Here is a 25,934-nt window from a genome sequence, read left to right on the forward strand (position 1 = left end):
CCCATTTGTAAAATCCAAAATGACAATTTGTAGTTTCATGCATTGCATTCCGTTTGCATGAACTACCCCGAAATTCAAGACGTTAGAAATAATGTCTATTTTGGTTTGGGGAAGTCCATGCATATGCATCGGGAGGTAATCTAAATTACGCTCTCCGCCATAACAAAAACCCACGCATCATGTAGTGTAGCTTAGTATAGTTTGCATTTAGTTTAGAAACCATGCATCATGCTTGCATAATTTCCTATCGTATTGGCCATTGAGGACAATGCCCATACTAGTGTGGGGATGGGAAATTCTAACTTGACTTTTATTCAAAAATCCAAAAAAATCCGAAAATTTCGAAAAAATCCATAAAAATTGAAAAATCAAAAAATCAAAAACATGTTCATTTCCTTTTTAGTGTAGTCTTGTATATATTGCTTGTATATATTGTGTTTGTTCATCCTTGTTCACATTGATTGACTACGCCACATCTGAGACATGAGGATATTGAAGACCGCATGGTATGATCTTTCCAATCTCCTTTTTCCTCTTTATGTTAATGACTATGTGGCTTTATTTTGATTGATGCGGTATAAACAATGTGAATTTAGGATTGCATTTAGATTATTTGGCATATTAGTTGGTAGAAGCATATGCATTAGGATGTATAAATGTTAGTTGCATCATGGCATGTAGTTTGCATGTTAGATAAATTTTGTGAAACCGTCTACTTGGGAAGCTTGACAAGCGTATATAGGCCCTAGTAGATGCTTTTTCTTCTTAAGACTTTGCTTGTTAGAATACTTGTAAAACACCCTAGGATGTGTCATGCTAGTATCCTTTGACCCATGGATTAAGGCCTAGTCAAGAGTACCTTGTGGTCTGATAACTCCTTGGCTACCGTTTATTCCAAGGTGACCCTTGAAACCATGCAACCATCATTCATCCATGTTCTACCATACATTTTTGCCATCAAAGGGAATGGGCACAAAAAGAAATTATTCAAATTTGAGTTCAAGAAATGAAAACAAAAGAAAAAGTTTGCAAATTGCATCAAAAAGAAAAGAGGAGTAACAAAAATAAACTCCTATGCTTCAAATATAAGGCACCCTCACTACATATGGGGTGACTTTGAAAATGTTCAAAAGAAAATGCAAAAAGTTGTCAAGTATTGAAATGCCAAAAATCAAAAGAAATGGCAAGAAATTTTTCTCAAATGTTATATGCCACAAGAAATTGGGGGGAAAAACAACAACAAAGCAAACTCCTAGAGTGAAACTCAAATACTATCGATCCCTTTATCCATCGTATCCACTTTTGTGCATGGTAGAGAGAGGACGACCCTTCTTCTTGTCTAGGCAAGAGGGGGAATTCCGCGATCCTCCAGTGTTTCTAACACCATAGGGAGTCTATTCTTGACAAAAGCATTTAACGATTGAGGACAAAGGTACCCTAGCTTGACACAACTTGGAGGTGATTTATTGGTATCCTTCTAGGCTTAGTAGTTTGAAGAAATTGCATCTATGAAGGAGTGTGTACCCTTGAATTGCTTCCCTTGTAGATAATTTCCGCCAGTTAGATGAGGAAAGTGGCTATTCTTTTGTAGATGCATCCATTACTTGATTTTGTGTGGTTTAATGTTTGGATGTGTCGCCATTTTGGCAAGACCCACCTTGCCTTGCAAGAAGGCATCCTACCTCATGGTTGTCTTGTTGTGAGTTGAATTGGCGGAGTGAGACCCGCTAATTGTCTCATATCGGCTATGCTATTAGGTTAGTTTGAATAACGGTCATAGTTTTTGTCACCTCTTTACTCGGGACGAGCAAAGGTTCGGTTTGGGAATATTTGATGTGACCATTATTTGAGCATATTTAGTCCCCGAATTAGCCTCGTTCCCATGCTTTTTAGTGCATAATTGGGTCATTTACTATCTTTAGTCATTTATTTTGCATATTCTTTGAGGTTTTGTTTCCTTGGTAGGAGAGGAGTGCAAACCTTGCATTTTCATGGCAAAATAGATCTAAATTGATCGAATCTAATGACCAAGCATCAAAGAGAAGACAAGACTAGAAGGCCTTTGTACATATTACAGTAGATGGGCAATGATGAAGAAATCCTTGCATCCCCGACTAAATCCCGGAGGATTATTGGAAGAAGAAAAGAAGAAAAGAAAGCTGTGACACAATCCGCCCGTCCAACTAGGCAAGACGCCCGTCCAACATGTGAGGAATCCGAGCGTCTTTGCCAGAGGGACGCCCGTCCAACAACGCCACAATCCGCCCGTCCAGCCTATCAATCCGCTCGTCCAGCCACCATGAAATCCGCCCGTCCCGACACCTTGGATGCTCGGATTCTCTTACAGGCCCACACGACATGTTCTTCTCTCCATGAAAGATGCGCATATTTATGAAAGACCGGTAAAAAGGAGACCGGCATCTCTTTTGAGAGGAGCGATTCCTGAAGGACTTAATCGTCATTTAAGCCCTTAGTAAACCCTAATTTGTGTACCTAATCCCCACTATAAATACCCCATTAGTCTAATTAGATAATCATGTTCTTCTTATCAATCTTTAGTGTAGTTTATATCATTCTAATCTCTTCTTAATCTTGTAATCAACTTCTAATCAAGTATTAATACAAATCTCATTTCCTTAATTTCTCTTTTGTTCATCTTTTATTTTGGGTAATTGAAGATCATTTGGGTTATTATTGGGAGATTGACAACCTTCCAATCAATCATCAAGTACTTCTATTATTCTTTGCTTTATTTTGGAATCATTAGTAGGTATAATTCTCTTAATCCCTTTTTAATTATTGTTAATCATCTTCATTTATTCATCATGTTTTGCTTTGTTAATGTGATTGACAACCTTGTTAACATGTCAAACTTGATAATGAGTGAGTAGTTTCCTTAACTAGGGTTAATGGGTAATTAGGGGAAACCAATATGGGGGATGATTCATGCTTAATCTAATATGTTTTCATAGTTTATTTGCTTGCTTGTTGGGATCTCAACTTATGCACATGTTATGTTTGATGAAATGCGAGCCTATAAATCCTTGCATTTTTTTTACCCATCACTTACCTTTTCAATGAGACTTGTAAGACATAAACCAACTCGAGTCTCATTAGACCATGCATATAGTTGAGTAGGGAGGATTAAGTCGACTTGTAGGTGTTGTACAATCTAATCGAGCCCCGAGAGTTTCTCAATTTCATGTACCGTTGGTGACCAAAAGGTGGATAGTGCTTTGTGTGACTTAGGGGCAAATGTGAGCGTCATACCACTTGCCCTTTTGAAGAGGTTAAATGTTATAAGCCTAACCCGCACTTCCATTACAATCAAACTCGTCGACGGGACAATCAAATCTCCGATTGGGATTCTCAAGGATATCATGGTACAAATTGGCAAGCTTTCAATTCCTACCGATTTTGTTGTGTTGGACATCCCTATAGGAAGACGGTCTCGTGTCATTCTTGGTAGGCCATTCTTGACCACGGGAGAAGCTAGCATAGATGTCAAAGAAGGACGATTGTCATTCAAAGTCTGGAAGGAAAAAGTTGAATTCAAGCTACCACATGCTTCAAAGAAAACCGTGATTCAAAACATGTTTGCCATGGAAACATTAGAACTCCATGAGAATGAAGATGAGGACATGGAACTCTTAATTGCTTGTGAGGCGAAAGTTGATAATGAGTCCCCGGCTAAGTTCCTTGAAGAAGAAGTGAATGCTAAAGATAAGTGTAGGGAAGAGAGCAAGACTTGGGAAATGGAAGTCGATGAATTTGAACTTGCCATACTTGGCGAGTTGAGGAGCAGTGAGAAAAACTATGATGTTCATGGTTTTGACACAAGCTTGGAAGAAATCGAAAATCTTCTCTTGGGAAATGGTTCTATCCATATGGAGGATCAAGAAAAGAAGGACAAAAATGACAACATCATGAACCTTAACGTTGAGATGCTTGATGACCTCCTAGCCCAAGAGACTCCAAAGAAGATTGATGCAATGATGATGATTGATGATGACAAAAGTGAGAGGGAGTTGGACCTCGGGGTTGGAGATACTCACCCCGACATCCTCCCTCCCGGGCTTGGTCCATGCACCGATTCTTCTCCAAAGAAAGTGCCCGAACCCGACAAGAAGAAACAAAAAAGATGGAGGAAGAGATCGAAAGTAAGGAGGGTATGTGACCCTAGTGTTGACAAAGACAAGAAGAAGCTTGAGGAAGAGGTGGACCGAAAATGGCAAGAGGTTCAACATGTCATGTGTAGGTTACATGATGTGATGACAAGGGTGAAAGGCTCTTGTTTTGTTGGTAGTGAAGATGATGTAAGGTTGGTGGATCTCGGGATGTTGATCCCGGTTGATTAAAGCCTTCTTGATGAAGAGGTTTGGTGGAGTTACTTAAGAACCACCGCATTGTATATATTCTCCTTCTCTTTAATTAAGTCTTTACCGCATTTTGCATTTAGTGACATGATCTGAATAGGAGTTAATCTAAATTAGCTCTCTTTGCATTCATATAGTATAGTTGCATCATATTTCAATTCCGCATATAGAATAGATCATGCATTACATACCTATTTGAAAATCACAAAAAACTGAAAAAATTGAAAAATTTCAAAAATATGTATTTACTTTTCGAATATCCTTCACATTTATCTCCATCAAGAATAATGTAAATAAATAAGTGTGGGGAGGACATTCTCATATTTTAAAAAATACAAAAACATGTTATTTATTTTCAAATATTTTAAAATCCAAAAATATGTTCTTTTAATTTCCTATTCTCTTCCTATACTTTGTTCCATTGAGGACAATGTAAATTTGAAGTATGAGGAGAGAAATATCCACCTTGTGAATATTTGTTTATATTTGTATATATTTACTTGTTAATTTGATGAAAAATATATAAAAAATGCCTAAAAATTGAAAAATTCCAAAAAAATCCAAAACTATTGCATTGTTTATATTATATATATATTGCATTTGTTCTAACCTTTTTGATAGACAACACATGTGAGCATCGGAGAAGTCGCTTGGTTAAATTCTTCCAATTCTTTCTCCTTTATCCTTCCTTTTCTTTTTGTATATATTAGCATGGAGGAGGACGGGATTTTTGATGTGGGTGTTCCTTTTGGGAACCGTTTTGGATAGGCTTGTGTTGTTGGTGTGTTGTTAGGGATAGAACTTGTATGCATTTATATTATACATGTATCTATGTGTTCACTCTTGCATTCACATAGCTTATTCATATGATTAGTTGCATTTCATACACGTTGCATCTTGTTTGTAAATAGTTGCATGGAGGGTTAAAATGTGGAGGGTATATGTCGTTAATGATGATAATTGTTTTGCCCGTGTCACTTCCCTCTTGATAGCTCGTGCCACTTGATGACACATGGTTAGGGTTTTTGCTTGCAAAAACCCGGAAGTCTATGATAAGTAATAAATTAGGGTCGTTTTACCCATGCTTATATCTTATATTTGACTCGATTTTGTGCGATTTAATTGTCTAATAGCTCATTTTAGTATCTAATTAGCTTAATTAGAATAATTAATAATAATTGTCATATTTCGAGAATAGGTACTTGTTTTGTTATATTACATTTTGTAGGAAAACAAAGTCAAGTTGGGACGCAATAAAAGAAAATGAAGTCATGTGAATCGGGTCAAGACAATTCAAGTAGCCGAGTTCAATTCAAAGCCAAGTCAAAAGAATCAGATCAATGAAGACTCCTCCATCTCCAGTTCTAATCCCCTACTGCTGCATCGTCATTCGAGCACCATCACTATTCCTTACATCTCCTTCATCAAACTGTGAACCCAGTTCACCATTGTTGAGCCCCGGATACGCGTGCTCCCAGTTCGAACTACCTGCTACACTCACGTGACCTCAACCCCTATACTTCATTCTCCATTTTATCTTTTATATCTACTTAGACTAGACCCCTCCTACTTGGGTGACCCCGACACCCTAGTCTTTTTTTCTCATTGTATTTACCTTGCTTGTTTACTTACTTGTTCATTTACTTCATGTTCTTAGCTTAGACTTTTAGCATAGATAATCATTTCAATCTTATTGACCGACTAGACTTAAATAAAGACCGAGACTTATAAACCATTTCTAACACATCATCGTTGTGGATCGACCTCCTTACCCTACTACATTCATTAGTTTGGTATTGATATTATAAATATTGTTTGCATATCGAGGAGTACGACAAACTTCGGTATCAAAAATGGCGCCGTTGCCGGGGATGGTGCATAGTTAGATATAAGTCTTAGTCTAAGTTTTGGGCCTAGTCATTTTATTGCTTTTCAAAACACAAAAAAAAAAAAAAAAAAAAAAAACATGTTGTTTATTCATTACTTGCATCTTTAGTTGGTAGTTATTAGTTACTTGCATTTATAGTATTTCATTTCATTTAATAATGTCTTCATACATGATTTTTGGCGATTATAATAGACCCGATCCTATGATTTCTTATTCTCCCATTAACATTGGAGTTTTTAATGGCCATGATTTTGATATTGATCCGGAGTTTATTATGTCAATTAGTCGGGAAGCTTTTCATGGACTTGAGAGTGAGGATGTGGTTGGACATCTTAGCACTTTTGATCATTTATGTGGTCTTGTGAGAAGGGAGGGAGTGCCCAATGAAATCATAAAGCTTCTTCTTTTTCCATTTTGCCTTAAGGATGAAGCTAGAAAATGGTTGTACTCGCACCCTTTAAATACCTTCTTTTCTTGGAATGATTTAGATCAAGCCTTTCTTTACAAATATTTCCCACCTTCTAAGACCTTCAAGTTTAGGCATGACATTCTTACATTTCAACAAGGTGAGTTTGAGGGTTTTAGTGAGTCTTGGGAGAGGTTCAAAGAGCTTTTGAGTGCTTGTCCCCATCATGGAATCCCTTCTTGGCTAACCACCTTGACCTTCTTTCAAAACTTGCTTCCTTATAATAGAGAGTTGATCATTATAGCTTCTAGACGAAAATTTGATGATTTGAATGTTAAAGAAGCTTATGACTTGATTGAAAGAATGGCTAGAGCCGATGAGGATTGGGGATTTGATAGAGCGATACCTAGGAGTGGTCCACAAGCTAGAGGCAACCCGAATATACATTCTTTACATGATGATTTGACTAAGAACGTTGACTTGTTGCTTCTTGATGATGTGCTTATTGTTCAATCCCAACATGTTCCCTTCGTTCCTATGAATATGTGTAGTGTGGATGATTTTTTATCAACTTGTGGATCATGTGGTGGAGTAGGACATACTCTTCAAGTTTGCCCTTCATATGCTTATTCCCCGCCCTCTTTTAATTGGAATGTAATGAATGATGTCAATGTTATGTCACCATCTAATGAACACTTGTCATATTATCCTTCTTCTCCAATCTCACCTCTTAAAAACCAACTCACACCTCAAAATGTGACTTTTAAGATATCAAGTAATGGTTGTGAGTTGGATTTTATAAGGTTTGATGTTGATTGTGGTTTGCATGACTCGAGTTGTTCTCTTGTTGAGAGCGGTTTGAATGACATTTATTTGATTGAGTTAGAGCATGTGATGTTTGATGAAAATCTTGAGAATGTGACTTGTGTTGATGATAGTGTCATGGGAAAGAGCTCTCATGAGGAATATGAGGTTATTGACGAACCTTATGATGAGGAGTGTCTAAGTATAACTTGAAATTCTCATGAGGTGAATTGGAATGAGAATTGTGTTCTTGAGGAAATTGAATTACGCACCCCTTGCCTTGATGATGTTTGTATTCCTAACTTGGACATTATTGTTGATAACCTTGATGAAGAATGGGATGTTGTTAATGATTTTGAAGAGCCAATTTTTGAGAAATTTGAGGTTTTCCATTATGTTGAGGATGAACCACTTACCTCCATTGATTGTGTTGACCTTATTTCTCTTACCCCTTCATTTGAACTCGTGGTTATTGATGAGGATTGTGATAATCCTAGTGTAGAGGTTGCCTTGACTTTTGGTTTGTCACTTGATAGTGGTTTGATGGAGAGTCTTATGGGTGGAGACATGGACATCACCCTTAAGGAAAGTTTAAAAGGGAAGAGTGATGTTTTGAGTGGTTTTAGGAGTTTTAATCCTCTTTTTGTGAATTTGTAATCAAGTGACAAATCTTTGTGTGATAATGAGATATTTATTGTTCACTTCTTACCTCACAAGCCTCTCACTAGTCGGATTCTTATCTCTTGGTTTTATGAATGGTCTTGTTCGGTTGTTAAGATGCATTATGACCACTTTTTAAAGATTGGTCTAGTACATTTGACAAGTTAATGAGATCTTTGATGGGATTTTTAAATGATTCACTTACTTGATATGTTTTGAGTGTATATTCCTATGCCTTGTTTGTGTGTTTGCCTTGTTGTTTCAAGTGTGTAGGTACTACATTTGTGAACTCCAAGAAACCAACAAGAAGGTGATGAGTTGAAGTAGAAGAATCAAAGATCACGTCCTTTTGTAATGATCAAAGATCGAGCTTGAAACGGTGATATTCTTCACTCTCACTTTCTCTTTTTGCCTTCTCTTGTGTCTAGACATTGAGGACAGTGTCAAATTTAAGTGTGGGGAGGATTATTTATTCTTGTTGATGGATGGAGTTGTTGTTGGATTGTGGATTGATATTGGTGGTGTTGGTCTCTTGTGGACATTTATTGTGTAGTTGGAGTGTTGGTAGCTTTATTTGGTGGTGTCCTGTTATTTTGGGATATGTGTTGTTGTGTATATATTACATATCTTATCTTAGCATTATCATGTTAACATTAATCTTGTTTTATGTTACCTACATATATATTTGAAAATGCCTAAAAATTAGAATATTTGAAAATTTTGAAAAACCTTTGAATAATACCTAATTTGGAGACTTGACAAGCATGTATAGGCCGTTGTAGTCATGTAGATACTCTTTTTGCTAAGCACTTTGCCTATTAAGATACACTCGAGACACCCTTTGTTGTGTAATTTTAGTGTTGTTTCGGTCCGTTTCCTAAGGCCTAGTCGAGGGCGTGCATTTGACCACTTTGTTCACCCCCGTGATGTGACAATTCCTTGGTGATCGGGTTCCTAGGTGACCTTTAAGACTATGCAACCGTCCTACTATACTTGTGTGCCATCTACATCATCTTACCAAAGGGAATGGGCGAATACAATTGTGAAAGTTGAGTTCAAAGTGCCAATGAAAGCCAAAAGTTTGCAATTTTGTCAAGTTATCCAAATTTTTGGCTTAGGAGTGCAAATGAGACTTCTATACTCTTCTAGAGTACCCTCATTACATACGGGGTCATTCTCAATGTCGCTTCGGCGAGGATTTGTATATTGTCGGTTCTGCCGTATTCCTTTTCCAAAGACCAAATCCGTGCCTAATGTCAAATGTTATCAAATGGGGGGAAAATAACCTAAGCAAACCAATGAAATGAGAACTCCAAACCTATATGTTTCCTATCCTACACCGGTGGTTTATCCTTTTGTTGCATGGTTGAGGAGGGACAACCCTTCCTTTCACTTAGGTGGAAGGCGGAATTCCAAGCCTATAGTGTCTTCTAACATCACGGGGTTCCACTCTCCATCCCGCCTTATCACCCATGACAAAGCAACTTAGTAGATGTTGAACTAAACACACTAATTTTACACAACTAGGAGGTGACTCGTTTCTATAGTCCTAGATTTAGTTCTTTGTAAAACTAGTGACTACATCGGAATTCATGTGCTTAGATTGTTTTCTTGTTATTGATTTCTCGCCTTGATGAGGGAGGTGACGTATTTTGATTAGAAGTGACCATTTGCTTGTTATCGTGCTTAATGTATGGTTATTTCGAAATTTTGTAGCAAGAACTCACTTGCCTTGCAATAGGACACTCTACCTCATGAGTGTCAAATTGCGAGTTGAAAGGGCTACGGGTGTAGCTAAACCCGACTCGGATTTTACAATAAAGCATTTTCATTATTTGCTTATTTTTACATTAAGGGTCTTAGATTTAGTGTAATGAGCTTACTCGAGGACGAGTAAGATTTAAGTGTGGGGAGGTTTGATAAGTAATAAGTTAGGGTCATTTTACCCATGCTTATATCTTATATTTGACTCGATTTTGTGCGATTTAATTGTCTAATAGTCATTTTAGTATCTAATTAGCTTAATTAGAATAATTAATAATAATTGTCATATTTCGAGAATAGGTACTTGTTTTGATATATTACATTTTGTAGGAAAACAAAGTCAAGTCGGGACGCAATAAAAGAAAATGAAGTCATGTGAATCGGGTCAAGACAATTCAAGTAGCCGAGTTCAATTCAAAGCCAAGTCAAAAGAATCAGATCCATGAAGACTCCTCCATCTCCAGTTCTAATCCCTTGCTCCTGCATCGTCATTCGAGCACCATCACTATTCCTTACATCTTCTTCATCAAACTGTGAACCCAGTTCACCATTGTTGAGCCCCGGATTCGCGTGCTCCCAGTTCGAACTACCTGCTACACTCACGTGACCTCAACCCCTAGACTTCATTCTCCATTTTATCTTTTATATCTACTTAGACTAGACCCCGACACCCTAATCTTTTTTTCTCATTGTGTTTACCTTGCTTGTTTACTTACTTATTCATTTACTTCAAGTTCTTAGCTTAAACTTTTAACATAGATAATCATTTCAATCTTATTGACCGACTAGACTAAAATAAAGACCGAGACTTATAAACCATTTCTAACACACCATCTCTGTGGATCGACCTCCTTATCCTACTACATTCATTAGTTTGGTATTGAGATTATAAATATTGTTTGCATATCGAGGAGTACGACAAACTTCGGTATCAGTCTAGCTTAACAACCAAGTTGCGACCACCTTGTGAGACCGTGTTAGATCTGATACTTCACCTAAGACCGACATAGCTACTCAAATGTGAGGTTAGAGCCTCCTTATGGCCGGTCCATCAAACCGGTCCCGTTAGGTATTTGTGAGTAGTTCTCCTTGTGTGGTATGTCATGTCAAAACGCATAAGTATGGTGCTCATTCCTTACCGTAGAAGTGTCGATGTGCATGTTGAGACAATTTTGTTCAAATAAAGTAGCCTCTCATAGCCAAATAAGCTTATTTTTCACCCATTTGATCATCTTTCCCTTTTGTTTACCCAATTTGTGCCTAAACCTTGTCATTTCATTTGCCAATAAAATAACTACATTCTATAAACATCTCACCTTTGTTGAGTATTTCGTCTTTATAGTTGTTTTGAGGAGTATAATTGGGTAGGAAATTTGATTTTTATTCAGGTAAACAGTCCGAAATATCACAAAAGTGAAATGAAGCTTGATGATTGACCAATTTTTGCATATTTAAGAGGTTTACAAAAAAAAGAAGAAAAGAAAAAAAATGAAGAAGAAAAACAAATAGAAAAAGAGAAAAATGAAATGAAAAACAAAAAGAAAAGAATGTATATTTTGTGTCAAATAAAGGGTTGGTAATTTGCAAATCGAGTCTTGCTTTGTAAAGGATTAAATAAATTTTGGAAATGGCAATCTTTGCCATATTTTGTGAAAGAATTCATTTGTGGGTAGAGTTTAGTGGATTTGTTAGATGTGACGACTACTTAACTGATAGCCTCACATGTCTTAAAACGGTGCTTGCACCAACCCCTTTTCACCGAACCTAAACCCCGTTACAACCCGGTTGTCTCTCTTATATGTGCATCATTTTGGCATCTCTCTTGCGGATATTGGATGGAATACCATATTAGAATGCGGGCATGCTTCGCAAGTCGAGTTAGGAGAGTGATTTTGGTTACTTTTTGTCACAAAAATCACCCGGTTCTTCAATGAGCGTCTAGTGAAACCGTGAAAGTCGGTCTTGTGTCTCCTTTAGTCAAGGGTTTGATATGGAGTCGAATCTTGTGCTTGTCGTGTCATTCTTGGGAGTATAGCGACGTACTTCCCCTTTCCCGCCTAGAATTTGTTTTTTAGGCACCCCATGTTGTCAATATAGGCTACTTGAGCTAAAGCTAGGGGACCGGCACCTTGGTAAGACCTTGAGACGACATCCTCCACTAATGACTTTCTTTATTCGATTTTTGAAAGAAAAACGACCGCTTAGATGAGGAAAGCGGTTTGACTTTTTGTGATGCATCTTATATGTTGGATTCATGCTTAAATGTTGGATGTGTCAAAAAATTTCGCAAGCCCCCACTTGCCTTTCAACGGAGCACATACCTCATTGTGTTTCATTGTGAGTTGAAGGGACGGAGAAGGCCCGTTAATTGTCTTTCATCGGATTTTAGTAGTTTATCTAGTCCTTTTATATTAAGGGTCTTAATTTAGTTTAATGAGCTTACTCGAGGACGAGTAAGGTTTAAGTGTGGGGATATTTTATGAGTAGTATTTTAGTCAATTTTTACCCCTAATTTATACCTTACTAGTTTTCTTGTCCGTGCGTTGCACGGATATTAAAATAATGTTTGATAAATTTCACAATAAAATGGAATATAGACATATAGTACATCGTTCATGTCTAAGATTTTATTTATGCCGCATGACCAACAAATAATTCCCGTTAACATAATATTGACATAAGAATAAAAGAGTGTTTTTTTTAGGAAAATAAAACCAATATGAAGTTTATATATATGATACTTGGACTGATAGTTTTTAGACTTTGTTCATTAACACCTGTTTGTTTTTCAATTGGTCAAGGAAAACAATAAATATCTACTCTGCATAATCAACTCAATGATGCAACAAATCTCCTTCTTTCTAATAACAACCATAATTTAATCATTGCTGGATCAAATTATAATTATGTAAAAACATTTAGAAATAGTTAGAATGTTATGTCTCCCGGTCAAACTATAGAAGTACGTTTGAATATGAACCAAATCCCGACACAATACTACATGGCTAGGGCTGCTTATGACCCCCCACCCTTTCTCTCTCTCTCTCTCTCTCTCTCTCTCTCTCTCTCTCTCTCTCTCTCTCTCTCTCTCTCTCTCTCTCTCTCTATAGTAATAGTCTTGGCCCCCATCTTCTCATTTGAAACAAAATCTTTCACGCAGGCCCCTATTTTTCTTCCCTATTCACACACATGATCTAAAACAATCTCATGCCTTGAAAGATTGATCTTTGTCTCCGAAACTTATCTCAAATTTATCCAACCAAGTGAAAAACTAAACCCCTACTTCTAGAAAAATCCACCATACAATGGAAACTAACCCTTGCTCTCGACAATGTTACTTTTTTAGGAAAATAAAACCAATATGAAGTTTATATATATGATACTTGGGACTGAGGGTTTTTAGATTTTGTTCATTAATACCTGTTTGTTTTTCAATTGGTCAAGGAAAACAATAATATCTACTTTGCATAATCAACTCAATGATGCAACAAATCTCCTTCTTTCGAATAGCAACCATAATTTAATCATTGTTGGATCAAATTATAATTATGTAATAACATTTAGAGGTAGTTAGAATGTTATGTATCCCGATCAAACTATAAAAGTACGTTTGAATGTGAACCAAATTCCGACACAATACTACATGACTAGGGCTGCTTATGACCTCTCTCTCTCTCTCTCTCTCTCTCTCTCTCTCTCTCTCTCTCTCTCTCTCTCTCTCTCTCTCTCTCTCTCTATATATATATATATATATATATATATATATATATATATATATATATATATATATATATATATATATATATATATATATATATATATATATATATATATAGAGAGAGAGAGAGAGAGAGAGAGAGAGAGAGAGAGAGAGAGCAAAGTTCTTCTAAGTCCCTTTTTTTTTGAGTCCATAAGTCCCTCCCACAACCCTTGGATCATGCATGGTGGAAGGTTGAGATTGAAAGCAAAAAACACACTTAACACTAATGAATTCACTTCTCTCTCTAGTTTTAATAATACATTCACTAATTCATTATCATACACAATTAACACCATATTTTGTCTTATACTTCAAAGTTTATGAAAATTTTGTTAACATTTTTCCTGTTTCGGTTTTTTTCGTGAAATTTTTTTTCGAGACAAGTTTTCGACTGTTTCGTTTTTTTCGTTTTTTTTTTTCGAGACAAGTGTAATTTTACGAGTGTAATTCTAACAGCAAAAAGTGTAATTTTAAGAAATATTTTCGAGAATTTAGCGTTTTACAAGTTTAACTTCAATCTTTTCCGAGTGATTTTAACGAATAATATTTTGAATTTTTGTCATTTTATCACAAGTTATTGTAATTTAGCATTTTACGAGTGTTATTTTAATGACAAAAAGTGTTATTTTAGTCCAGGTAAGGGTAATTTCAGTCCAATGAGATTGTTATTTTTAGTCAAGGAGAATGTAATTTTAGTCCAGAAAAGTGTAATTTTAGTCCAGAAAAGTATAATTTCAGTCCACAGTCCATAGTCCATTGAGAGTGTAACATTAGTCCAATGAGAATATGAGAATATGACCAAGTCCATTAAGAGTGTAATATTAGTCCAATAGAGGTAAATGTAATTCTAACAGAAAAAAGTGTAATTCTAACAACAAAAAGTGTAATTCTAACAGAAAAAAGTGTAATTTTAATGAAGAAAAGTGTAATTCTAACAGAAAAAAGTGTAATTCTAACAACAAAAAGTGTAATCTTAACAGAAAAAAGTGTAATTTTAATGAAGAAAAGTGTAATTCTAACAGAAAAAAGTGTAATTTTAATGAAAAAAAGTGTAATTCTAACAACAACAAAAAGTGTAATTTTTGCAGAAAAAGTGTAATTTTAGCCGAAAAAAGTGTTATTCTAGCAGAAAAAAGTATAATTTTAATAGAAAAAAGTGTAATTTTAACAGAAAAAAGTGTAATTTTAATGAAGAAAAGTGTAATTTTAACAGAAAAAAGTGTAATTCTAACAACAAAAAGTATAATTTTAGGAGAAAAAGTGTAATTTTAACCGAAAAATGTATAATTTTAAGCTAAAAAAGTGTAGTTCTAACAACAAAAAGTGTAATTTTAATGGAGGAAATGTAACTTTAATAGAGAAAATAAAGGAAAAAGTATAATTTTAATATAGAAAAGTGTAATTTTAATAGATCTCATATCAACCACTATTCTCACAACGTAAATCTGAAAAAAAACATAAGATAAACAACATAATTTTAAATACCAAATCTGAAAAAAAAACCAACAATAACTCCGACTATTTTTTAACCAAAAAAAGAGATAACAAGACGATTTAAAAAAAAAAATAACAAAAACGGAACTAGATATGAATCAAAAAAACACCCACAACAATGAAAAGGGTAACTTTCATAAAAAAAACTTTACTAGAAGTTAAAAATCCACAAACAAGACGTATATAACATTAAAATCAACAAATTATATGATAGATCTAAGACTAGAATAAAAAGATATCATAAAATATAAACAAGATCTACAAAAATATAAACAAGATCTAAAAAAAATTCAAAAAAAAAAAAAAGAAAAAAAGAAAAATGACGAAAAGCATAACTGAAACCAAGACTCATTGTCGACACGTTTTTTTTATTTAGAAACACCAACAGCCGCTTTTTTTATTTAGAAACACCAAGACTCATTGTGGAATCGTTTTTTTTATTTAGAAAAGAAAAATATAAACAAGATCTAGTCCCTCCTCCCTCATCCTCGCGCGTCACCACCGTCTATTAGTAGATCTAGGCTAATTTTTTTTTTTTAAAATTGGAAAAGCCGGCGGCTGGTGTTCGTTGTTGGTGTTCGTTGTTGTTGGTGGTGGCGACATTGGAGGAGGCTATTGGCGGTGGTGGGAGGAGCAGATGTGGTGGCGAAGGCGTTGTTGTTGTTGGTGGTTGTGGTCTTTGGTGAGCGTGAGGGTGAGAGATGTGGTGGCGAAGGGATGTCGCCGTGGTGGGTGAATGGGGGTGGTGGCTGTCGGAGGTAGATTTTTGGGGATTTTTGTTTGTTTTTTTGGGATTGAGTCGGGCTCAGTGGTGGATCTGGTGGGTGTGGGTGGTGGTGGGTCGTTGGGTTGTGAGTATGTGGTGTCGGTGGGGGATGATGGTTGTAACAACAAATTTTGTATAGCTATAACTGAAATACAAAACAAGGAAACAAAATGAGTTTTTATTAATATCAGAAAAGTTCGTGTACAAATCTCTAATAATCCTTTGATTCTAAACAAATAGGGTACACGTGTAGAGGGTGTATGCACTCTACGCGCGACGTTGACTTGTATTCTTGAGAGGGTCGAACGACTTGAGTCTCTCTTGAATGTTTGAATGTTTGAACATTCGAGCTTGAATGTTTGAATATTCGAGTTTGAATGTTTGAGTTTTCTCACAGCGCACGAATTTGTTGTGCTTGTTGACTGCTTACGTTGAATTTCACGAGATTTCCAGAGAGAATTCCAGAGCTTTTCTTTTCTTCAAGTTTTTCTATCCCTTTGAAATGAATAAACTTGGGGTATTTATAGAGAAAAAGCTGGGCTTTTCCTCGGGTTTGGTCACAGGCCCATTTCTCGGCCCATTCGCAATTTTAGCCCAATTTGACTTCTGTTTGGACCCGAATAACTCAGAATGACCCAAATTTGATTTAAAAGGGACAAAAATAATAATTAAATTGAGTAATATATTTATTATTAACCCAAATTAATTAACTTCTGTATTTTCGACATTTAAATAAAATTTTAATGCCTACAAATTGCCCCCTCGAGACTTTGTCATGCCCACTTTTGAAGTGTTTTAGCGTGGCGGGGTCTCGACACATTCTTTTGGTTTGACTTGGAAGTCGACGGCTATCCATCATGTTGCATCGATAGCATTTTTTTTTTTTTTCAGCCATCCTGTCATTATCTGACTTGGCGGATAGCATTTGAATTTTTCGTCACCTTGGTCATTTTGTAACCTTGACGAATTGCACTTAAATTTATGTCACCCTGGTCATTTTGTAACCTTGACGGATGATACTTTTTATGTCACACTACTAATTAAATAGTCAATACTTCATGGGTAAGCAATTTTGATCAAGTATATAATTATTTTTTTTTTTTACCGAATTGAGCAAGTTGTAAATTCTTGAAGACAACAATTGTTTTTTTTTTTTGGGCTCTTGGAAAAGGTGAGGCAACAATTGTTTTTTTTTTTTTTTATTCATAAATCTCTTTGTTGGGCAAGCATTTTCATATCACATTTCACTGGCTCTTGGCAAAGGTCAGGCGGTATAGATCTTCTTGTTGGGCAAGCACTTCTTTTTTTTTTTTTTTTTTTTTTTGAACACAGGAAATCATCAATTCACTGATGAGTGCACAACACAATGGACTTTATAGCACAAAAAGTTTAAAGTTTACATAGTGGAGCCGAAAGTATCATGTCTGCCCAACTTTCTCATTTCTTTTGCAGCACCTTTTCATCATTTTTTTAATGTTACCCTCTCATTATGACTTGACATTGATGCTTTTTAGCTGTAAGCCAATTGTCGTACTCTGCTTTCTATTTTATTGGTTCCTTTTAGCAATAAGTCTTGCTTGTGACGGGTCGGATCTTGCGACGGGTATTTTATGAGTGGAAATGGGTAGAGGGAACAAGGTAGGCACCCACCCCATGTGCTCCTTCTCTCACCCCCTATGTTTTTTTGTGAGACAATATGATACCCGTCTCTTGTTTGTGACGGATACCCTCCGTCACAAATAAGAATTTGTGTCCTTTTAGAGGTGGAGACCGCGTGATTTCCTTGTGGGGCCAGCATTTCAAATTTTTTTTTAAAATCTTAAATGTTACCAAGGGGAAGGCGTGCTTTCCTTGTCGGTAGGCATTTCATTATTTTTTAATCATAAACTCTATTTATATATACTCCTCAAGCCATGCATATTCGATAGTATTCTCAGATGCCTTCTTTGAAGCTAAACAAAGATGATCATATTTCTCTTCAAGCTCTTAGGCTTTTTTGTTGCAACAGTCACGTACCCTTTTTAATGTCCTTTTTATTAATCACTTCTAAATTTAGCTCTTGTTTTGTTCTCAAATTTGATGATGATTGTCTTGTTTCAAAATTGAACTTGATGGTAATTATGTTTCTTGTTCTTTTTCTTGATGAAGATGCCGACTTGTGCAGGGGGAAGCTCAATTTTGATAGCATGTGGTCTACCTTGGTTTTGACTTCTTAATTTACTTCCTTTACTATCATCTCAATCTTTTTCATTTGCCAACTTTGTGTATCTCGTACAGTAGCTTTGCAATAGCTTTGTCACTGAGCTTTATCAAACAAGAGGTTAACAATGTTTGATGGGTGCAAGTTTGAAAGAGAGGCATGGGCAAAATGGCGACCCAATTTCCGGTTCAAGATCTTCAATAATCAAATTTTTCGAGACAAGATATATGGAGTGCGTGATATGGCCATATGAGTATTAATGATTAAAATACTTCATACATCACCCTCCACTGCGAAAGTTTTGGCTATTTTTGTTTGAAAATCACCGTCGCTGTTTTTTTTTTTTTTTTTTTTTTTTTTTTTTTTTTTGACGTCTTACCATTGCTTTTTTCAGGGTCGTCATGGTATCCTTCAAGGAGCTTTGCAACAAAGATCTTACCTACCTTGTCATAGTCGACAATGAAAAAGATGATGCAAATTCCGGAACCCGCTTTGTTACTCGCCAATCCTTGCGCTCTTCCAAAGGTGAAGCTAGTGTGGTCAACAAACATTGTTTCGATCCTGAAATGTCATCAAAGTTCGATATTGCCAAGTCGGATGTGACAGCCCGTTTTCTTCTAAAGAGCACCTTCAAGACAATGGCCGACGAATATTCCACCTATCTCTTACTTGGACGGAGAATAATTGCCGGATCAATGAAGTGGGGCTCTAACAACTTGAAGACTTACGGAGAGTCAAGACATACTGCTGGATATTGGGAGTGGACCGAAGATGTGCTTGCTCGCTTAGGTGATATCCTTGAAATCTCTTCCATCAGCTCGGCGATCAACGCATCATTGTACTCATATGACAAACATGTGCCAGTAATGCGCGCTTTCTTTGAAGCTTGGTGCCCTACCGCAAACACCCTTCATACCAGAGAAGGAGAACTGTTCATTTCTTTGTGGGAGAATTCGAGACTTTCTGGATGACACATTTTGGTTTCTCATCAAGCAACGCACTTGTCTTGTCAGACGCAAGAGGATTTTAAGCCACTCCTGGTTGGGTCGTTTAAGTTCTTTTCCAAGTTATGAAGCAAGCTACATGTCGCGTTGGCCACTGAAGCATTTGAGGCATCCCGGGTGGATCATTTCAAGACTTGACCGTGGATCGATTGGATACTTCAACTGACTCCAAGGATTGCGAGAAATTTTTAAAGTTGGAGCATAAGTTCGATTCTCCTCCAAGTTATCAAGAAGCAAGCAATGGACCGTCCCAACGATGATTGGAGAGTTTGATGTATTCCCTGCGAGTTATTTCGATTTCTTATTGGAGACATCATGCAAAGAATGAACTTGCCCATGGACCGTTGAAGACCGTGAGAGATGTCAAGGAATCCAAGGTAGATGCCAAGAATGTAGCTGGCCTGTTGACCGGGAGAGATGTTGAGGAATTCGAGGCGGAACACTTCGATACTCGCTAGACCAGTCTATCGCATGAGGCATTCAACCTACTCCCATCAACCCGTCACGCGAGAGATTTGTTTAAAGGACTTTGCAAGGCTCTCTATGTCCATGTGGAAGGAGTGCGATGAGCCATATGAAGCAGTGCTTGGAGGATTTGGACATGAACGATGTTCCTTGAAGCTTGCTTGATCGAGAATCATGGATAACTGAAGGATCACCGTCAACTACTCATGGTCTACACTTGTTCGATGGATGGCAAGACATTTGGAGATCTAGAAGATACGAGAACATCTTTTTTCCTTAAGGCAAAATTCGCCAATGATCAAGATTGTCCTTGTCCTTAAAGATCGATCGATTTGAAGTTTATTTAGCCGTGCACAGTTTAAGCTCTTGCGGGCCAGGAGCGATTTGAGAGGTTCGAAATTTTGGTGTGGCTGCACTTGAACAAAATATTTGTTCAAACTGCCTACGTACTCACAAGCTGACGATGGTGACAACTTGTAAGATCAAGCCAACGTAGTTCGTGAAAGGGATTTTTTGTTTGGGGATGTGGCTGCACCTAAGTAAATGACTTACTCAAGTTGCCTACGTACTCGCAAAGTACCCAAGTACTCTACAAGATCAAGCCTACGTAGTTCATGGAAGGATTTTGTTCTTTTTTTTTTTTTTTTTTTTTTTTTTTTTTTTTTTTTTTTTTTTTTTGTTTTTTTTTTTTTTTTTTTTTTTTTTGGTTTGTTTGTTTTTGGTTTGTTTGTTTTTTTTTTCTTTTTTTTTTTTGAGTTTTATTTTGGTATGCAGTTTAGCCTCATACTTAGGAGCTTATGCAGTTTAGCCTCTTGCTTAGGAGTAGTAGCGCTTCAAGAATTTTCCGTTGATCGGTCCTACATGAACACCGTCTTCATCAACAATCTTATAAGCACCATTGGTGTATACCTCTTGCACGACATATGGCCCATCCCACTTAGAAGTGAACTTGCCTTTAGGTTTGTGAGAAGTAATGATCGGCCTTCTTCAGCCGAGCACCAAGTCTCCGCTGAAAAGATCGAGGGCGCACCTTTTTGTTGAATGCGCGTGACAACCGTGCTTGATAACACTGTAACTTTTGTTGTGCTTGCAACCTTTTCTCGTCTAAAGCTTCCAACTCTTCCAAGCGCAGCTTGTCATTGTCATCACTTGTAAGTTCTTCATGAATGGCAACTCTTAAAGATTGAATTTGAACTTCTAACGGCAGCACGGCTTCAACTCCATACACCAACGCATACGGGGTTGCTTGAGTAGGTGTCTTGTATGTAGTACGATAGGCCCACAATGCCTCACCGATTCTCTCATGCCAATCACGCTTTGACTTCGCCACCACTTTTCTCAACAAATTGCATAGCGTCTTATTAAAAGCTTCACTAAGCCATTTTTAGGAGCATTGTACATGGAAGACTTGTATTGTTTAAATTTAAACTTTTCAGCAAGACTTCTCATCAACTTGTTAAAGAATGGCTTGCCATTATCAGTTATGATGCGTTGTGGTACACCATACCGAAAGATGATTTGAGTGCGAATGAATTCAACAACAGTTTCCTTTTTTACTTCACGTACACTGACAACTTCTGCCCACTTTGAGAAATAATCATTGCGGCGAGGATATATTCATGCCCATTTGATGCTTTTGGAGCGATGGGTCCTACAACATCTAGTCCCCACATTTCGAAGGGCCATGATGAAATGGTAGGATGCAAGGGTTCTGGAGGTTGGTGTATGAAATTTGCATTAAACTGACAAGCATCACACTTCTTCGCAAAGTCCATGCAATCTTGCACCATGGTTGGCCAATAGTACCCCATTCTTTTCACATGATCATGAAGCTTTGGACCGGATTGGTGAGCGCCACAAACACCCGAATGAGCTTCGTACATGGTTTTGAAGCTTGATTTCGCCAAGACATCTTAGCCATTGCCGAGGAACGATCGTCGTAAAGTGTTCCCTTATAATATATGAACCTTGGAGCACGACGACGAATCTCTACCTTATGTCTAGGGTCATCAGGAAGCTTTTGATGTTCCAATAAATCGATGATAGGTTGTCGCCAATCATCATTATCGACTTGGTAGACACTAATCATGTTAGATGACTCTGCAATTTCTCCTCCTTCTAGCGGCGGTTCTAGCGGCGGTACTACCCAACGGTTGCAAACTGGAATTGTCGTGACTTCCTCTGCCCCCAGTGCCAAAGTGGCTGCAAGATTAGCAAGCGCGTCAGCCAACTTATTGGCATTCCTAGGCACATGTCCAATGTGAACACAATCCAACTTGTTAAGTAACCGGATTGCATATTGATGGTAGGGAATGAGATCATCTTTCTTCACTTCGAATTCATCAAGGACTTGGTTCACTACCAACAAAGAATCCCCGTAGATGTCTAAATCTTTGACCCCTATTTCAATCGCCATTTGAAGTCCTAAGATTAAAGCTTGATACTCTGCCACATTGTTTGAGCACAGTTCAGTGAGCACAAAGGAGTAAGGCAACACATGACCTTCGGGAGACAAGAATACAACACCAGCTCCGGCTCCATCACGTCTTGCTGCACCATCAAAATACATTTGCCATGGCGGAAGTACATCCACATAGAATATCTCTTCTCCAGGAAGATCATCTTGAAGTTCCCATTTCGCGGGGACTGGATGATCAGCAAGGAAGTCAGCTAAAGCTTGCCCTTTGATGGCTTTTTGAGGCACGTGGACCAAGTCATACTGTTTGAGTAGAACTGCCCACTTTGCTAGACGACCGGACAAGACTGGCCTTGAGAGTATATACTTGATAGGATCATCCTTTGAAATTACATGGACGGTATGTGCCTGCATGTAGTGCCTTAGTTTTTGAATTGCGAAGACCAAAGCCAAGCATATTTTCTCGATTTGAGAGTAATTCAGTTCAGCTCCCACCAAAGTTCGACTTAGGTAATAAAGAGCCCTCTCCTTCTTATCTTCATTCTCTTGAGCACATAATGCCCCCAGTGAACGTTCTTGTGCAGCGATGTAGAGGATAAAAGGCCTTCCCGGAACTGGTGCCCCCAACACTGGTGCAGATGACAAGTACTTTTTGATACTTTCAAAGGCATTATGACATTTGTCATCCCATTGGAATATAGCATCCTTTTTCATAAGATGACTGAATGGCTGGCAGCGTCCCGCGAGGTTAGAGATGAATCTGCGAATATAAGCCAAGCGACCTTGTAGACCACGAAGCTCCTTCAAATTTTTAGGCTCGGCATTTCTGAATTGCCTTGATCTTTGATTGATCAACTTCAATTCCTCTATGTCGTACCACGAATCCTAAGAATTTCCCCAAAGTAACTCCAAAGGCACATTTGAGCGGATTCATCTTGAGTTGACATTTTCGCAGTCTTTCAAAGAGGCATACGAAGGTCGTTGATATGGTCTTCTCTTTTCTTGGACTTAACCACAACATCATCAACATAGCATTCAATTTTTTTGTGCAACATGTCATCAAATATCCTTTGCATAGCACGTTGGTATGTTGCTCCTGCATTCTTGAGACCAAATGGCATAACTTTGTAGCAAAAGATCCCTTTCGGAGTACGAAACGCAGTGGCCTCTTGATCCTCAGGTGCCATAAGAATTTGATTATATCCTGCCGTGCAATCCATGAAGGAAAGAGCTTCATGTCCAGTCGTTGCATCAATCATAAGCTCCGTGACTGGCAAAGGAAAATCGTCTTTTGGACAAGCATTATTGAGATCCCGAAAATCCACACATACGCGTAACTGGCCATTTTTCTTTCTTACTGGCACAATGTTAGCAATCCATGTTGGGTATGTTACCTCTCGAATGAAACCAGCTTCAATGAGTTTGTTGACTTCTTTCTCAATCTCAGGAATCAAGTCTGACCTAAAACGTCGTTGAGGTTGCTTCTTAGGACTTACACTCTTCTTAATCGCCAAACGATGCATTGCAACTTTAGGACTTAATCCTGGCATTTCTTTGTAACTCCAAGCGAAGACGTCCTTGTACTCAGTTAAGAGCTTGAAGTATTCATCCTCCTCCTTCTCTGTAAGAAGAGCACTAGTATATATTGGTCGAGGGTCCTCCGAAGTACCTAAGTTGAGTTCCTTTAAGTCATCGACGGTTGATTGCCCCCCGTCCTCTAGCAATGCTGGAGCTTCATCGCCTTCAATCTCTTCACTAGCATCGGGACTTCCTCTACGGTGATGTGACAAGATGTCATTATTTTATCTTCCAATTCTTCTTTGTTGCTTGCACTCGGTGTTGTTGAGGCTTCACCAAGTCGTGACTTCCGCTTTTCTTGGAAAGATGATGACTTCTTTTGATTTGTAAGGACCACAACGTGCCTTTTTACCTTGAGGGGTTGCGCTTGCACTATGTCTACTACTTCTATGCGCTTCATTTCGGAAGGGACAACACTTCGAGATCATTACTAACTTTCACCTCTTCTTTGTTGCTTGCCGAGGCTTGATGTGATTGCTTATGATCTTCAATCCCTTTGGGGTCTTTTAAGCGATCAAACACCGAACGAGATGAAACTCCCAAATGTTTGAGTACTGAACGTTTCTTCTTCAAATGTGATGAGGTACTTTGGTGACAAGCACAAGTGGCATTATTTTGAACACCCAATCTCTTGAAGATAGAAAAGCGATTTCTTAAAGGTATTTCTTGTTGTGACAAACTATGCCCCCCTAATCTATCGAACACGGAAAGAGCCACTCTTGTTGCGGTGGTGGTCGAATCGATCGAAGACAGAGAGTGTTGGCGATGTTGTCTCATTTGTACTTTCATCTTCGTCATTTCTTGGTGTGATGCACTTTCGAGAGGATAATGCATCTAATTTTCTTTGAGCACCAATCTTTATAGGCGAAGGAGATTCATAGCCTAAACCAACCTTGGAAGCATCGAAGCTCCCCTCTTCCTTAAAAAGCTTCTTTTGAGTTTCGTTCAAGCCATAAGGCTCAACACTGATAATTTTGCCCAATGGAGTGGGATTTTCAAAGTCATATCCAGCTTTAGCCAACAACTTATATGCATTGGAGTTGAACACGCCCTTTTCTTGACCCTGGGACGATTTGCTTGATGATGGGATGAACCCTGTAGGAGTGTATCTTATAACTTGTTTTTCAACCGTGCTAGGCAGAGGGGTGATAAGCTTCACCATCCACTCTTGCTTGACTACATTGTTGGACTTAGCTTTCTCTTTGGTCATTGTTTTTGAGCTTTGATATTCTGCAAAAGGACTTTCACCTTCCTTGCGTCGTGACTTCGGAATGTACCGAAGCACCGAGTCGCATTCTTTTGTGGATCTTCTTTCTTAGCTTCCTCAACATGTTTGACTTTTTCGTTGCTCTTCGATTGGCTACTTTGGCCCACTTCCATTTTAGCATCGTTACTAGAAGTATTTGGAGAGTTCACAACTTCTTTTTCTTTGCCTCTCGTCCCAGTTGATGAAATAGTGGATGGTAAGAATTCACTTGAAGTGCCACTTTCCTCGAAGAACTTTGCATCCGCGAAGAATGAATCGACCTTAGAAAAAGGCTTGACATCACCATTGATCCTTCTTTCACCTCCACGATAATATTTTAGACATTGATGGAGAGTTGAAGCAACTACACCATTCTATGCTTCCGGGGACGACCTAACAATAACTTGAACGAGGTCTTTGCATCAATAACATGAAATAAGGTGTCAGAAGATAAATCCTCCATGCTAAGATTCACACGAATTATGCCAACAGCACGCTCGCCATTCAGGTTGAAGCCATGAATTATTGTTCGACTACTGGATAACTCATCCATCGTAATGCCTAACTCAACCATGGTTGCCTTCGGCATGAGATTTACACCGCACCCTCCATCGATTAAGATACGGTTCACCCTCTTGCCTCTTATATAGCCTGACACATACAAAGGCCTATTGTGGAGCTTTGATCCAAGCAACAAATCTTCATCAGAGAATGATAAGGCGGTGTTGCAAGATACACATTTATTTTCTCGCTCTGCAGGCTCCCCTGCGTCTTTTACCTTTTCTTCGTATAACTCTGGATTCTGAAGAGCCTGGATAACTTGTTGACGCATCTCCTTAGGAAGGTGAAAAATTTGCTTCCATCCCATGCGCTTTGGAAGAGCATCAAGAACGGTCAGCACTTTGGTGTCTTTGGATTGACTTGAGTGTTCGAACAACGCGGGATCTGAAACACCAACTTTTTGTTTATCTCCTTTATTTTCATCAAGAACTACAAAGATTGTGAGAACTTTGTTGAAATAACCTTTTGGGAAAAACTCCTCCGAATGACAGGAGTTGGTGGTTGTTGTTCTAACAAATCAGCTGGAAGGTCATGTGATTTGATCAC

The 25,934-nt window shown here is 37.8% G+C and overlaps 1 pseudogene; it reads right to left on the reverse strand.

Annotated features, from left to right (window-relative positions):
* Window positions 1–21,403: 21,403 nt before the first annotated feature.
* LOC141587921 (uncharacterized) lies at window positions 21,404–24,791 on the reverse strand (annotated as a pseudogene).
* Between the last annotated feature and the right edge of the window lie 1,143 nt (window positions 24,792–25,934).

The sequence above is a fragment of the Silene latifolia genome, chromosome 6 (assembly GCF_048544455.1).
Source record: "Silene latifolia isolate original U9 population chromosome 6, ASM4854445v1, whole genome shotgun sequence".
Classification (NCBI taxonomy): domain Eukaryota; kingdom Viridiplantae; phylum Streptophyta; class Magnoliopsida; order Caryophyllales; family Caryophyllaceae; genus Silene; species Silene latifolia.